At 42.6% G+C, this 13,911-nt stretch overlaps 1 protein-coding gene across 3 annotated transcripts in view; it reads right to left on the bottom strand.

The window, feature by feature from the left end:
- Positions 1 to 13,906, bottom strand: part of Arel1 (apoptosis resistant E3 ubiquitin protein ligase 1) — a 52,461-nt gene extending 38,555 nt beyond the window's left edge. The window contains exon 1 of one of the 3 annotated variants that reach the window (XM_021178694.3): positions 13,758 to 13,906. The gene's annotated coding sequence lies outside the window, so the exon portion shown is untranslated. Of the gene's footprint in view, positions 1 to 13,688 lie in introns of all 3 variants that reach the window. The other 2 variants (XM_021178691.3, XM_085830553.1) reach the window with 2 other exon arrangements.
- Between the last annotated feature and the right edge of the window lie 5 nt (positions 13,907 to 13,911).

Genomic DNA, 13,911 nt, shown 5'->3' on the forward strand with positions numbered 1-13,911 from the left:
TGTGGAGAAAGAGGAACACTCCTCCATTGATGGTGGGATTGCAAGCTTGTACAACCACTCTGGAAATCAATCTGGCGGTTCCTCAGAAAATTGGACATAGTACTACTGGAGGATCCAGCAATACCTCTCCTGGGCATATATCCAGAAGATGTCCCAACCGTTAAGAAGGACACATGCTCCACTATGTTCATAGCAGCCTTATTTATAATAGCCAGAAGCTGGAAAGAACCCAGATGCCCCTCAACAGAGGAATGGTTACAGAAAATATGGTACATTTACACAATGGAGTACTACTCAGCTATTAAAAAGAATGAATTTATGAAATTCCTAGCCAAATGGATGGACCTGGAGGGCATCATCTTGAGTGAGGTAACACAATCACAAAGGAACTCACACAATATGTATTCACTGATAAGTGGATATTAGCCCAAAACTTAGGATACCCAAGATATAAGATACAATTTGCTAAACGCATGAAACTCAAGAAGAATGAAGACCAAAGTGTGGACACTGTGCCCCTTCTTACAAGTGGGAACAAAACACCCATGGAAGGAGTTACAGAGACAAAGTTTGGAGCTGTGATGAAAGGATGGACCATCTAGAGACTGCCATATCCAGGGATCCATCCCATAATCAGCTTCCAAACGCTGACACCATTGCATACACTAGCAAGATTTTGCTGAAAGGACCCAGATATAGCTCTCTCTTGTGAAACTATGCCGGGGCCAAACAAACACAGAAGTGGATGCTCACTGTCAGCTATTGGATGGATCACAGGGCTCCCAATGGAGAAGCTAGAGAAAGTACCCAAGGAGCTAAAGGGATCTGCAACCCTATAGTGGGAACAACATGATGAACTAACCAGTACCCCGGAGCTCTTGTCTCTAGCTGCATATGTATCGAAAAATGGCCTAATCGGCCATCACTGGAAAGAGAGGCCCATTGGACTTGCAAACTTTATATGCCCCAATACAGGGGAATGCCAGGGCCAAAAGAATGGGAATGGGTGGGTAGGGAAGTGGGGGGGGGGGTATGGGGGACTTTTGGGATAGCATTGGAAATGTAATTGAGGAAAATACGTAATAAAAAAAATAAATAATAAAAAAAAAAGAGAGGAAGGTGGCTATACTCTCCCCAAGAGATTAGCTGGTTTTCTAGAGCGATCTCATGTGGAAACAATCATAGCAACCATCCAAAATACTGATGATCTGGGGCTCTCTCAAGGACAATGGCAGTAACAAGAGTATGCTGCTGAGACTTGACTGTGGGACAAGTCTTTCATCTGCATTACATCATTCAACCCTCAGGTCAACCACATCTAGTATATGACCTATTAGGTTAGGAAACAGAGGCACAGAGAGCCGAAATACATTGATAAAGCCACCTATTTGATAGCTGAGAGAGCCAGACAATTTGATTTGAGAGCCTATGATATTAACCAGGAATTCTGATGTAATAAAAGCAGCCCTTCCTCCCTGGCCAGCCAGATAGGTAGCATGAAAGGTCCAATTATATATTTGATTTGAAAACTTAAAGAACTATTACTTCATTTTAGATTTTAAGCAACAAGAAAAATGTTTTTTTAAGGTTGATTTTTTGTTGTTGTTTTTTGTTTTTTGTTTTTTTTAACCAAAGGAGAGAGAGGCTAACTGATTTTAGCAGTCATGGTGGCAGTGCAGGCAGTCCCAGCACTCAGGAGGCTAATGTGGGTGGGCTCAAGTCTGAGGTCACCCTGACCTGTGGAGCAGGATCCTGTATTCCACGAAGACCCCAAGAAGCAAACCGAGCCTGGTGGCAGGAGGCAGAGACAAAACAATCAAAAGTGCAAAGCTTCAAGGTAAGCCTGAGTTTACAAAATCCTGTTTCAAATAAAAAGTTAAAAAAACAAATAAAAGTGAAGTGGATGTAGATACACTTCAGTGGTTGGGCACCTATCTCACATGAGGTTCTGGATTCAGTTCCCAATCTCTCTCTCTCTCTCTCTCTCACACACACATACACACACACACACACACACACACAAACAAACACACAAATCTGAATGGAGACAAAAGTGAAAGAGGTAGAGAAATGGTTAAAAAAATAAACTGTATTCATGAAATGGGGAGAAAGGCTAGACATTCTTGTGTTCTTTGAAGTTAGCAGGATAATGACCTGTGAGATCAGAAAGAAACACGGGTAAAAAGCTAAGCATAAATGCAGACCTTTGGGCCTTGGGAGCCTAGACAGACAGTGACTGAAGGATGAAGGGCAAAAGGAAGGAGCTAGCAAGCACAGAGGAGCACGGCGAGCCTTATACGGTCTTATAGCGTATCCAGGTAGCCACATCCACAAGACATATGGAAACAGACACATTGCAAAGTATACATCCAAGTGGCAGCCTGGAGACCTGAGAAATGGCAAAGTCCACATGGAAAGCAGGCAGACTCAGACAGACTAAGTGAACTTGGAGAAAATCAATCTATCCCAATGGTGGGGAGGGCTGAAAGAAAAACTAAACAATACAAACAAACAAATAAATAAAGGGAAGTGCTGAAGAGCTTCCTGTCACATGGTCACACATTCCAAACTATAAACTGTAAGCCAGTAAAACTCACAATCTTAGGAGAAACCTAGACTTGGGAGAAAATGACAGCACCAACTCTGGGGAGAGGTCATATGTAGGAAGAAAGCAGGCAACGGTGACACAGACTTGTAGTTCCAACTACCGTGGAGGCTGAGCTGAAAGGGCATTTAAGATTAGGAATTTGAGGGACCCTGTCTCAAAAAGAGGGTGTTATAAGGTGGTTGCTGGAGAGATGACTCAGGGGAGCCCTGGCTGCTCTCACAGAGGACCTGGGTTCAGTTCCTAGCATGCACATAGTGGCTCATAATTGTCTCTAATGTCAGTTCCAAGGGATCAATCAATGTCTTCTCATGACCTCCATGGATACCAGATGTGGGCATGGTGAACTTACATCCATACCACCAAATACTCAGGCACAGCAAACTAACTATGGTTTTTTTTTTTGTTGTTTTTTTTTTTAAGTATATGGGGAAGCAGGCACAAGCAGCAATGGCAGGGAATAACTGGGGGAGGGAAAAAACTGCAAAAGTGACTTACTGGGGGTCAAATGAAGATATTATTTAAGCAGTCATTTAAGCAGTAAACATTGTGAGACCCATGAAAGATTTATGCCAGAGGGTGGGGGCAGGAACTCAAAAATCAAAGTTATTTTCTAGAGTTTTCCTGTTCTAACCTAACAACTTCAAATACACTTTACACCCTATAATCCCTGTTGTTTGTTTTGAGAGAAGGTCTCTCTATATAACCCTGGCTGTCTTGGGAACTTACTATGTAGACCAGGCAGGCCTTAAACTCAGTGACCCTCCGGACTCTGCCTCAAAGGGCACCAGCACACCTGATCTATCTCTTGTTAAAAATAAGACTCTTAAGGCAGGGCTGGAGAGATGACTCAGCCTTAAGGGCAGCACTTTTCCAGAGGATCCAGGTTTAATTCCCATTGTCCACATGATAGCTCACAGCCATCTGTAACTCCAATTCGAGTGTGTCTGACACAGCCTTCTGATTTCACATACCCCAGGCACATATTTGATACACATACATATATGCAGGTAAAAGTCATACATAAAAAAACTAAAGTTCTTAACATAAAAAACATACCAAAAGTATATTACAGGGCTGCAGAGATGACGCTGCCATGTCAGTTGATCTGATGCTTTCGTATGCACATACACATACATACACACCTGTGTACTCATGTGCACACACCCGAACATGCATAAATAAAAATAAATCTTTTTTAAAAAGGAATACTATTCTAAATTTGACTCAATTTAATGACCAGTAAGCTCTTTGCAATCCAATCCAGGGATGGATATTTCAAAATCATGTGTCTCAAAGAAATTCAGATCTAACCTCGAATCTAATTGGAATCTAATCCTATAAAAATCACTGTATCTCACTGAAATTTTAAATTTTATTTTAAAGATTTTATGTATATGAGTGTTTTGCCTCATGTGTTTGTGCACTGTGTGTATGCCTGGTGACTGCAGAGGGCAGAAGGAAGCATCAGATCTACTGGAATAGGAGGAGTTACAGACAGTTGTGAGCTGCCATGTGGGTGCTGGGCATTGAAACCAGGTCGGTCCTCTGAGAGCAGCAAGAGCTCTCAGCCAATGAGCCATCTCTCCAGCTGCAAACATAGCAGTTAGATTTGTTCATGCTGTTACTTACATCAGTAAGGAGTTTGTTTTTCTTGAGTGCTGGGTAGTAGTCCCTTCTAATGACAGAGTAGAGGCTGTTTATCCATTCACCAGATGGACACTTAGATTATGTCCAGTTTAGTGCTATTATGGATAAAGATGCAATGACTCCTCAGGCATGAGTTTCTGTATGGACACATTTTTTATTCTCTGAAGTAAATACAGGCGTGGAACTGCTAGTCCATAGGAGAAGCATATTTTCAACTTACAAGCAACCACTCAGCTGCTTCCCAAGGCAGCTGTATTACTTTACATTTAGAGCAACACATGAGTCCAGTTGCTCTACCACCACCAACCTCTGTACTGTCAGGGGTCCAGATTTTACTCATTCTCATAGCTGATCCTCCCCTTACCCACAAGTTTCATTATGGAGCACTGACTGGCCTCTAATGCACAGAGATCTGCTTGCTTCTGTCTTCCATGTGTTGGAATTAAAGGCTTGTGCCACCACATCGAACCATATTCGGATGGCTAAGAGTTCTGAGCATCTTGTCAGGTATGTATTAGCTATTATATAGCTTCTTTGATAAAATGTCTATTCAAACATGTTGTCTTCTTCCTACTGAGCTCTAGGTCTTTATAGACTCTACATGGAAGCCCTTGGCTTGCCTCTTGATTTCTTGTTTTTAAACTTGTATGAATATTTGTGTGTGTGTGATACCTGTAAAAGCCAGAACAAAGTGCCTGACAAGGTAGTGGGACTGGACCTGCAAGAACAGTAAGTGTTCTTAACCACTGAGTCATTTCTCCAGCTCTGTTTCCTGGGTTCTATAGTTTTAAAGTCTTTGCCTATCTCAAGATCACGAAGACTTTTTCTGCTTTCTTCTAAAGTTTATCTAAAAGTTTCATAAGGAAAAAAAAAACCTCTTGTCAAAAATTTTAACAAGATTTTATTAAAACCCTGCACTCCACTTATCTCCTAATTACTCAGCTTTATCATCTCTTTGTTTCGTTCAGAGTCAACCTCCCACACTCCTAAGCACTACTGAAATAAGAGTCTATTTCTGAACCTGGAAAGACGTTGTCTTTTAGCAGCTTTCCCCATCCACCCAGTAATTGGCATACCTACATTTAGCCAAGATTTCTGTCCCTGCTCTGTCTTCAGATCAGGCCCAAATCTCTGTAGCTCTGAATCTGCCTCTGGACAAATTCTAGAACCCAGAACACACTCCTTGGGACAAAGCTGGAAACAATCAGCCACATATCATTCTGGTGTGAATGAGAAGATTCCAGAAGATCATTCTGTCTAGTTCAAGTGTCACTCTGGCCTATGGGAAACTGGAGAAAGCCACATTCCTCACCAGTTAAATTAAAATTTAGCCTAATAAAGCTTAAGGTGACCAGAACCTAAGCAAGTCCACGATCCTTAATTCTCTTTAGAGTTTCTTTGCATCATTCTCTTTAAAACAAAACTAAGTTTCTCAGAATCAAAACGAAGTAGCAGATATACAAAAAGAGCGCTCAGCATTCCACTTCAGTCTGGACCAGTTTACTAATCACTCTTAGAGCTGTGCCGACACAGTAGGACATTACAGACGTGGCCCATAAGGAGAGGCCCGAGAAGCTAACTGCTTGCTGGGAGGGGGGCGGGGGGGGGGGGAGTGCCTGTGGAAGCCAGAGGTCACATGTCAGGCTTCCTTGGTGGCTGCCTATCTTGTTTTTTACAGATAAGTTCTCTCAGCAGACCTGAAACTCAGTGACTCTGATAGACTGGCTGGCCGTCACCACTCCCTACCCTGTCTCTCTCTCCTCAGAGCTGGCATCACAGACCTGTGCCGCCACATCCAGCTTTTTACTCTGAGGATCTGGACACAGGTTCTAAAAACTTCACTGAGCCCAGCTGGTCTGTTTGGTTTTTTTAGAAGGAAGTCTGGTGTAGCTAAGGCCGGCCTTTATCTCCGGATTCTCCTGCGTCTACCACCCAAGGGATGAGGTTACAGACACTCTGTCATCATTCTTGGCTGAAAATATTACTTTTTAATTTTAGCAAATGTTGCAATTAACAGCAGTGTGTAACCTGTAGCAACTAAAACTAATATACAGTTTTCTAAAACAATAATCGGAGCTTTTGGCTCTGTTTTGGTAGCACTTTTTAATAGGCCTGGCGATAGATGCAGCTTAATGGTAGAATTCTTGTCTCTTAATATATGTGAGATCCCAAGGTAACCCTCCAGTCCCCAGTATGGAAACTAAGAGATACAACAGATACCGTGGACCTGGCCTGACATTCTTTATCACTAGCCACTGACACCTGTCAGGACAGGGCTACACTTCAAAGACAGAAATGGTATGTAATCCTTAATATCAAGAAATACCTGCCCAAGCAGTGCTTCCCCAAGTACAGAATGGCACGATATAATGCTGCTTTAGCTTGAATTCCTATAAAAGGAGTTTCTCCCCTTAAGTCCTCATTTGCCATATGGCAAGTGGACTGCTGTTCCGTGTACAGGGCATGGAAGAAACTGTATTCCAGGAACTCTACATGTGTGGAAAAAACCCTAACAGTCATGAGGAAGTGAATGGAGTTAGGGAACACTGGCCCCAAACACCTGCATATGTTGAAAAATAATAAAACCTCAAACCCTTTTGAACTTTAGAGACAGCTGACAAGGTGCTTAAAGCTTTGCATATGGAGCTGAAGAGTGGGCTCAGCAGTTAGCCAAGTACTACTCAAGCAGAGGACCCGAGTCCAGTTCCCGGCACCATGCCAGGTGGCTCACCATCCTGTACACTAGCTCCAGGGGATCTGATGCCCTTTTCCATGGGCAACCATGTTCACATGTGCATATTTTCATACTGACACACATGCATATGTATATATGTATATATGTATACACATGCATATATGTATGTATATATATGTATATATTTAAAATAATAATGCATTCTTTTGCTTAAAGCTTTCCCAAACTCTCTCACTCATTTTAACTGGCTGAGGTTTGACCCGCTTGCTCCTTCCAGCTGTTGGGGACTTTGTGTTTACTCTTTTTGAGATACTGTCTCACTCTGTAACACAACCTGCTTTGAACTCCTGATCCTCACGTCTGCCTTTACTGAGATTAAAGACACGCACCGCCACACCTAGTGTCTGAATTTATTTTTCTTGGCTTCTTCTTTTATTTTTTTTAAGCTCCTTTTTTATATATTCAATCTAGAATGTGTGCTGGGCCATTTTCTGGAGCCTTGTTCAGCTCAGAAAGCTTAAGAATTTGCAAAAATTTTGGAGCTGACACTATGTCTAACTCAATAACAAATTTATTTTTATTTTTAAAGGAAAAATAAATTACTGTTCAGTTTATTACTTCCTCATATCCTGGTTTTTTTCGTCTGTCTATAAAATGAACTCTTCCTTGCTGATCCACAGGAGGAGGACAGGTCCCCATGTTCCCACCCCACAGCAGCTTCTATGATCAGGTAACTGTGGACTACTCGAGCTTGGCTACAGCAGGAATATTTCAAAAGCAAAACTCTGAACTTGACAAGCCGTCTCCCTCAATAAGTCTAGGAAGTTGTTATTTTATTAACCGCGCATGAAATGGCAGGCAAATGGCCAGATACACAGCCCAGTGGGGTAGAATTTTGCAATTTTCTCTCACACACACAAAGCTAAAACTCCTGCCTCTATTATGATCCATTACTTTCAGGTTACTTTTTAAGTAACTTTAAACGCTTACTTACTTACTTATTAGTATTCTCAGCATGTGTACACAGGTACGCACGGGCCATGGTTCATACCGCGGTCACAGGACCATTTCCAGGAGTTGGTTCTCCCTCTCCACTGTGGGTTCCAGGGATCAAATCCAAGTTGTCAGGCTCCTGTGGCAAGTACTTCCAACCTGATGCGCCCTGTTGCTGGCCCTCCACTCTCTTTTTTATTTTATGTGTGTGAGTGTTTTGCCTGCATGTATCTGTATGCCCCACCTGTAAGCATGGTGCCCTTGAAGGCTAGCAGCAGCCACTGAATCTTCTGGAACTGGCAGCTGTGAGCTGTCCTGTGGATGCTGGAATCAGAACCTGGATCCTCTGGAAGAATAGCAAGCACTTGCAACCACGGAACCGTCTTTCCAGACCCCTCCAGTCTTAGCTTTAAGGAAAAAAAGCATGTAACTGAAGGAAGAACAATCTTTTTTTTTCTGATTGTTTGGTTAATCTACGGGGAGGAGGGAGGCAGAGATTTATGTAGCCCAGGTTAGCCTCAAGCTCGTTATGTAGCTGAGGATAACCTTAACACTCCTCCTTCTCCTGCTGTCCCCATCTCTCACATTCAGGGATTACAGCCATTTGTCTTCACTCCCAACTTAGTGTGAGGAGAAGCTCAACACTCACACACCCACCCAAACCCCGACAGATCGGAAGCTATGGAGAGCAAGCTCTAAGCAGCAAGAAACACAGATTGAGACCACGGTTAAAAAAAAAAATTACAGTTTGACTGCAATGTGGAATTCTGGATTGGGTTCTGCATAGAAAAGAGAAGGTGAGGTGACATTTTTGTGATATCCAAGTCTGTAATTTATTAAGAAATCATTCTTAGATGTGACAGATGTACCGTGGTTATGTAAGAAGTGAACATTTGAAAGAGTGTGATGAAAAGCAGAGAAGAACACTGTATTTCACTTCCCTAATCACTGCTCCAACTTGGACAGTGCAAGGTTCAAACCTTCATTAAATATTTTTCTACTCCTTTCTACATACTATTTGCCCACTTGCATTTCCTTCCTTACCAAAATGTGAAAAACTGCTTCATATTTGTAAGGTCTTCATTGCTTTTTCTTCCAAATAGCTTTACCATTTACACCTGAAGCTATCCTTGCATTTGAACCTTCCAAAGTAGATGAGGGTTAAAATAATATGGACCAGGTCTCTGTTGAAAATTGAAAGAAGCATATTAACTATTGACTACTAGTTAGTACTATTATCATATTACACAAAATGTTTGTTGCTTATTATTAAATGACCATTATCTGATCACTGGCCAGAAAATACAATGAGCACAAAATGCAGCGAATATTAGCATTTTAACACTAATATCAAAGTGCACCTAAACAAATACATTAGCTGCACATACATGAACACAGACACATGTATACACACACCCTGTAAGCATACACATATATGAACACAGACACGCACATGCACATACACAGGACAACATGTAAACCGTCTCATAAGTCTGGAAATGTTACTATAAAAAATGAAGACTAAGCATTTAATAATCCTTCAAAAATATGTCACCAAAAAAATAGTAACTGAAATTTAAACCTAAGATAATTAATGGCTAGAGCCATTTCAAAGGTAAAATGAGGGCCTCTGGCTATAACTCAGTTGGTAGAGTTCCTTAGCCAGAAATGCTCAGGATCTTAGCGCTCAGGAGGTTGAAGTAGTAGGATCAACTACTGGGCATGGTGACACACCTTTAACCCCAGTACTTGGGAAGCAGAGGCAGGTGGATCTCTGGGAGTTCGAGACCAATATGGTCTACAGAGTGAGTTCCAGAACAGCCAAGGCTGTATAAACAAACAAATGAAGTTCTAGGTTATGCTCAATTGTTCAAGGCCAGCCTGTGATACACTAGACCTTTTCTTTAAAAACAACAACAAAACAAAACAAAACAAAACAAAACAAAACAAAACAAAACAAAAAAACCAGGTAAAATAATATACTGTAGTACTTACTAATGTTACAAAATCGTAACTGTTGTAGGGTATGGTAAGCAGCCATACTCTAACCAGGACCCTTGCAGAAGGCTGAGCATGGGCAATAATTTTTCCAAAGTATGTTGACCACTTGGTATAGTATTTAACTATTTATAAGTTATTCTTCAACAGAGGCTGAGTTTGCTTTTGTTTTTGTTTTTAACAATAACTAGCATGTTGTCTGGGACAGAATGGCCTCTCAATAAATGCCGTGTGAATATGTGATGTACCTCTAAAGTGTCATGTAACCAATCCAACATCAAGACATAGGAGAACACGCTGTATCTTATATTACCACATTTTAAGCATCTTTTGTTTTTAGTTTATGTATATGGGTTCTGTGTGTGTGTGTGTGTGTGTGTGTGGTTTTTTGATGAAGGCTAGAAGAAGGCGTCAAACCCCCTGGAGTCAGGCTTATGGGTAGTTGTGAGCTGTCAGATGTGGGTGCTGAGAGCCAAATCTGGATCACTGAAACAGCAGCCAGTGTTCTTAGCCACCACACCATCTCTCTGGCCATTACTCCATTTAAAGTCACCAGGTTAGATTAAAAAGTAATTAACCAAATAAATGTTTGTTGGGGGAACAACATATGGCCCATGAGATAAATGTAAACATGTAGTTTGAGACTAGAAATAATATCTCTACATTAACTTGAAATATAAGATGTTCCCTAGGGGCTCTCCCACTAGTCGTAATTGTATTCAAATGTATTTAGACCAATTAATAAGGAGAACAAATTCCAAGACCAATTAAGTATTCAAACTGTGGACTCAGGGGTCTCAGAGACTCTTTCTCTTCAGGACTACAGAAAACACACAATGAACCACTAAGAAGGACTAAAGTAATTCTTTCCCTCACGAGTGTGCAGTCAAAAGTAATTACTTCCCACTTCCATTCAACACAGTCAAAACCATGCTACCTTCCATCCCTATCAAAGGATGGCATATAATAGCTGAGGCTTTAATCGTAGGCTTTAAGATTCCCAGATTATGACAAAATTACAATGCAGCAAAGCACTCTGCCAGCTATGTTCTCAACCCCCACAGTGTTCCTCCACTGATTCAGCTCCTTATCAAGTATTAACAATCAAGGATCAGAAAGTTCTCAAAACAGAAGCTGCAAATCGATTTAAAATAAAAGAAGGAAAAAACAAAAAAGATTTCAAACTTGAGAGGAAAGGGCTTTTCTTTCAGTCCCTGAATTTAAAAGCAAGTTACAAATTACCTAGCTTGGCAATTTTCTCTTTGAGTGCTCTCAATCAAGTGCACAAGGATGCAGTCTGTCTGTCTCTGTCTCTCTTTTTCTCTCTCTGTCTCTGTTTCTCTCTTTCTCTCTCTCTTTTCTAATCAGTCTCCAGATTTTTTTTTTAATAATTGACCATGTTTATTAAAAAAGGCTAAATGCCGGTGGGCAGTGGTGGCACACGCCTTTAATCCCAGCACTTGGGAGGCAGAGTCAGGCGGATTTCTGAGTTCAAGGCCAGCCTGGTTTACAGAGTGAGTTCCAGGACAGCCTGGAACACAGAGAAACCCTGTCTCAAATCTCCCACCCCCCAAAATGGCTAAATGCCCAATCACTAACATGTTTCTTTTTTTTTCCCACATTTTTTTATTAGATATTTTCTTCATTTACATTTCAAATGCTATCCCAAAAGTTGCCTATACCCTTCCCCCGCCCTGCTCCCGTACCCACTCAAGCCCACTTCTTGGCCCTGGCATTCCCTGTACTGGGGCATATAAAGTTTGCTAGACCAAGGGGCCTCTCTTCCCAATGATGGCTGACTAGGCCATCTTCTGCTACCTATGCAGCTAGAGACACAAGCTCTGGGGGTACTGGTTAGTTCATATTGTTGTTCCACTTATAGGGTTGCAGACCCCTTCAGCTCTTGGGTACTTTCTCTAGCTCCTATATTGGGGGCCCTGTGTTCCATCCTATAGATGACTGTGAGCATCCACTTCTGTATATATTTCATTTTTTAAAAATATGGGTGCTGTTAATTCTACCCATGAATGGTAGCCTGGCAGACACAACCTGTTGTGAAAAGATAAGGAACTCACTCCCGGTGGGGGTAAAGCAGAAGTAAAGTCTCTGAAGACATGTCAATAATAAAATGATTTCAACACCAAAAATTCACAACCCACAGATGTGTGAACGACAGAGAGACCTGCACACATATGAGTCTCTCAAAGAGAACAACAGGAAGGACAGCAGTTCCACATTCAAACCGACACAAAATGATCCGTTATAGAGACCTGAAAGTTTAGTAAGAGTTCTGAGGTTTGCCAACACGGTCAAGTTTCAAAATAGTAAAAAACACATGAACACTCAAGTGGTGTAACATTTCCGGTTGGAAAAACTTGACAGGAAATGACTGAAAAGACTTTAATGGCAAGCATCTCTAGGGACAATGCTTATGACTATGAAAATACAGGTCGGTCCTGGTGGTGTCTGGGTAATACAGGTGCTGTGATGATGAGCTTAGCTTTATACACAAAGAAACAGAGGCACCAACTGATGGCCCAAAGAAATGCAAATAAAGCATCTCAAGAGAGGGAGTGAACTGCAGCCAGTCAAACGACTGAGTCCCATAAACAATGCACTGCCTCGCACTGTTACACTTCCAACACCTCTGAACCCAGTAACACTAGGTCAGTGTCATGCAGTAAGAAAAACACAAGCGTTAGAACCCAACCGACCCAAACTGACCTCTGAGCGTCTAGGGCACAGCTTCAACATCGGTAAAACAAAGGTATCAAAAGAGTCAACTAAGATGAAGTTTACATAGCCTACAAGTCTGATAAACTGCACATCCACTTCCAGGAAAGCTGTCCCTGGCCTTCCACAGACTCTCAAGGGGTAAAAGAAACCTCTCCAGATGGTTAAGAACAACTAGAATACATCCTAAAAGCAAAGACAAACAAGCAAACGGAAAACAAAACCAAACACTGCCCAGTTTCGCTTTCTCACTCCCACAAATTCTCCCTCTCCCGTTAAGGGCCGCACACCAGGCTTCACAACGAAGAGCACTGTTCCCCATCACATGCCAGGCTTGGTAAGTAGTTGCACATATAAGCTTCTGCACCTGTTTTTCTTGTGATCGTCTAAAAAAGGCCGCTGCGACTGGGGTAGTTGGCTCAATGAGTAAAGTACCTGCTGGCCAAGCAAGAAGCCCTGAGTTTGGATGCCCAGGATCTGGTTAGAAAACAAGCCGGGGTGTAGTGGGCTTGTCCACTCCAGCACCGGAGGGCAGGGATGGGAGTATCTCTGGGGCTTTTTGGTCAGTCAATCTAGCAAAAACCGGAGGTGGGGATGCCGGGGGCTTCCAGGTTGGGTAAGACAGACTGTTTTCTAAAAAGTGGAAGATAAAGACAAGCAGCTTCCTCTGGCTCCGAATTTCTGCTCTGATGCACCTGCACGCTCGTGCATACACGGGGGGTGGGGGGAGGAGGAGGAGAGAGAGAGAACACACGCAGACAGACAGAAACGGAGGGAGAATATTGGGGGGATGTCCTCCATCGCTATTACATTCCTCTCTTTCCGAAGAATCTTACACCCAGCCTCACGAAGTTCCAAGCCGGCGAGGAAAACCAATCAATAACAGAGCCTCAAGGCTGAACTACAGAGCCAAGGCTGAACTGATGAGCCAGAGGAAAACCAGAATGTACTGTCAAACTATGGGACGCCCAGGATCCCGACCCCTCTGCCCTCGTCCCCTCTTCTCTCGCTCGCCTCCAACAATTCTGGTGCCTACGGTCGGCTGGGCTCTGCCTCCGGCTGCGGCGTGAAGAGAAACGTTACCCGAACGTGGGCTGCAACGTGGCCAAGTCCTAGTTCTGGGGTCCGAGGAAGCAGCGGCCTCATCCAGCACAAATCCTACCCTCCACCCGCCCCCCCAAAAAATCTCCAGTATCGATCTCCGCCAGCGTTAGGAGCCGGCTCAGAGCTTTTACGT

This window comes from Mus caroli, unplaced genomic scaffold (genome assembly GCF_978045245.1).
Source record: "Mus caroli unplaced genomic scaffold, Mus_caroli_1 scaffold_14, whole genome shotgun sequence".
NCBI lineage: Eukaryota > Metazoa > Chordata > Mammalia > Rodentia > Muridae > Mus > Mus caroli.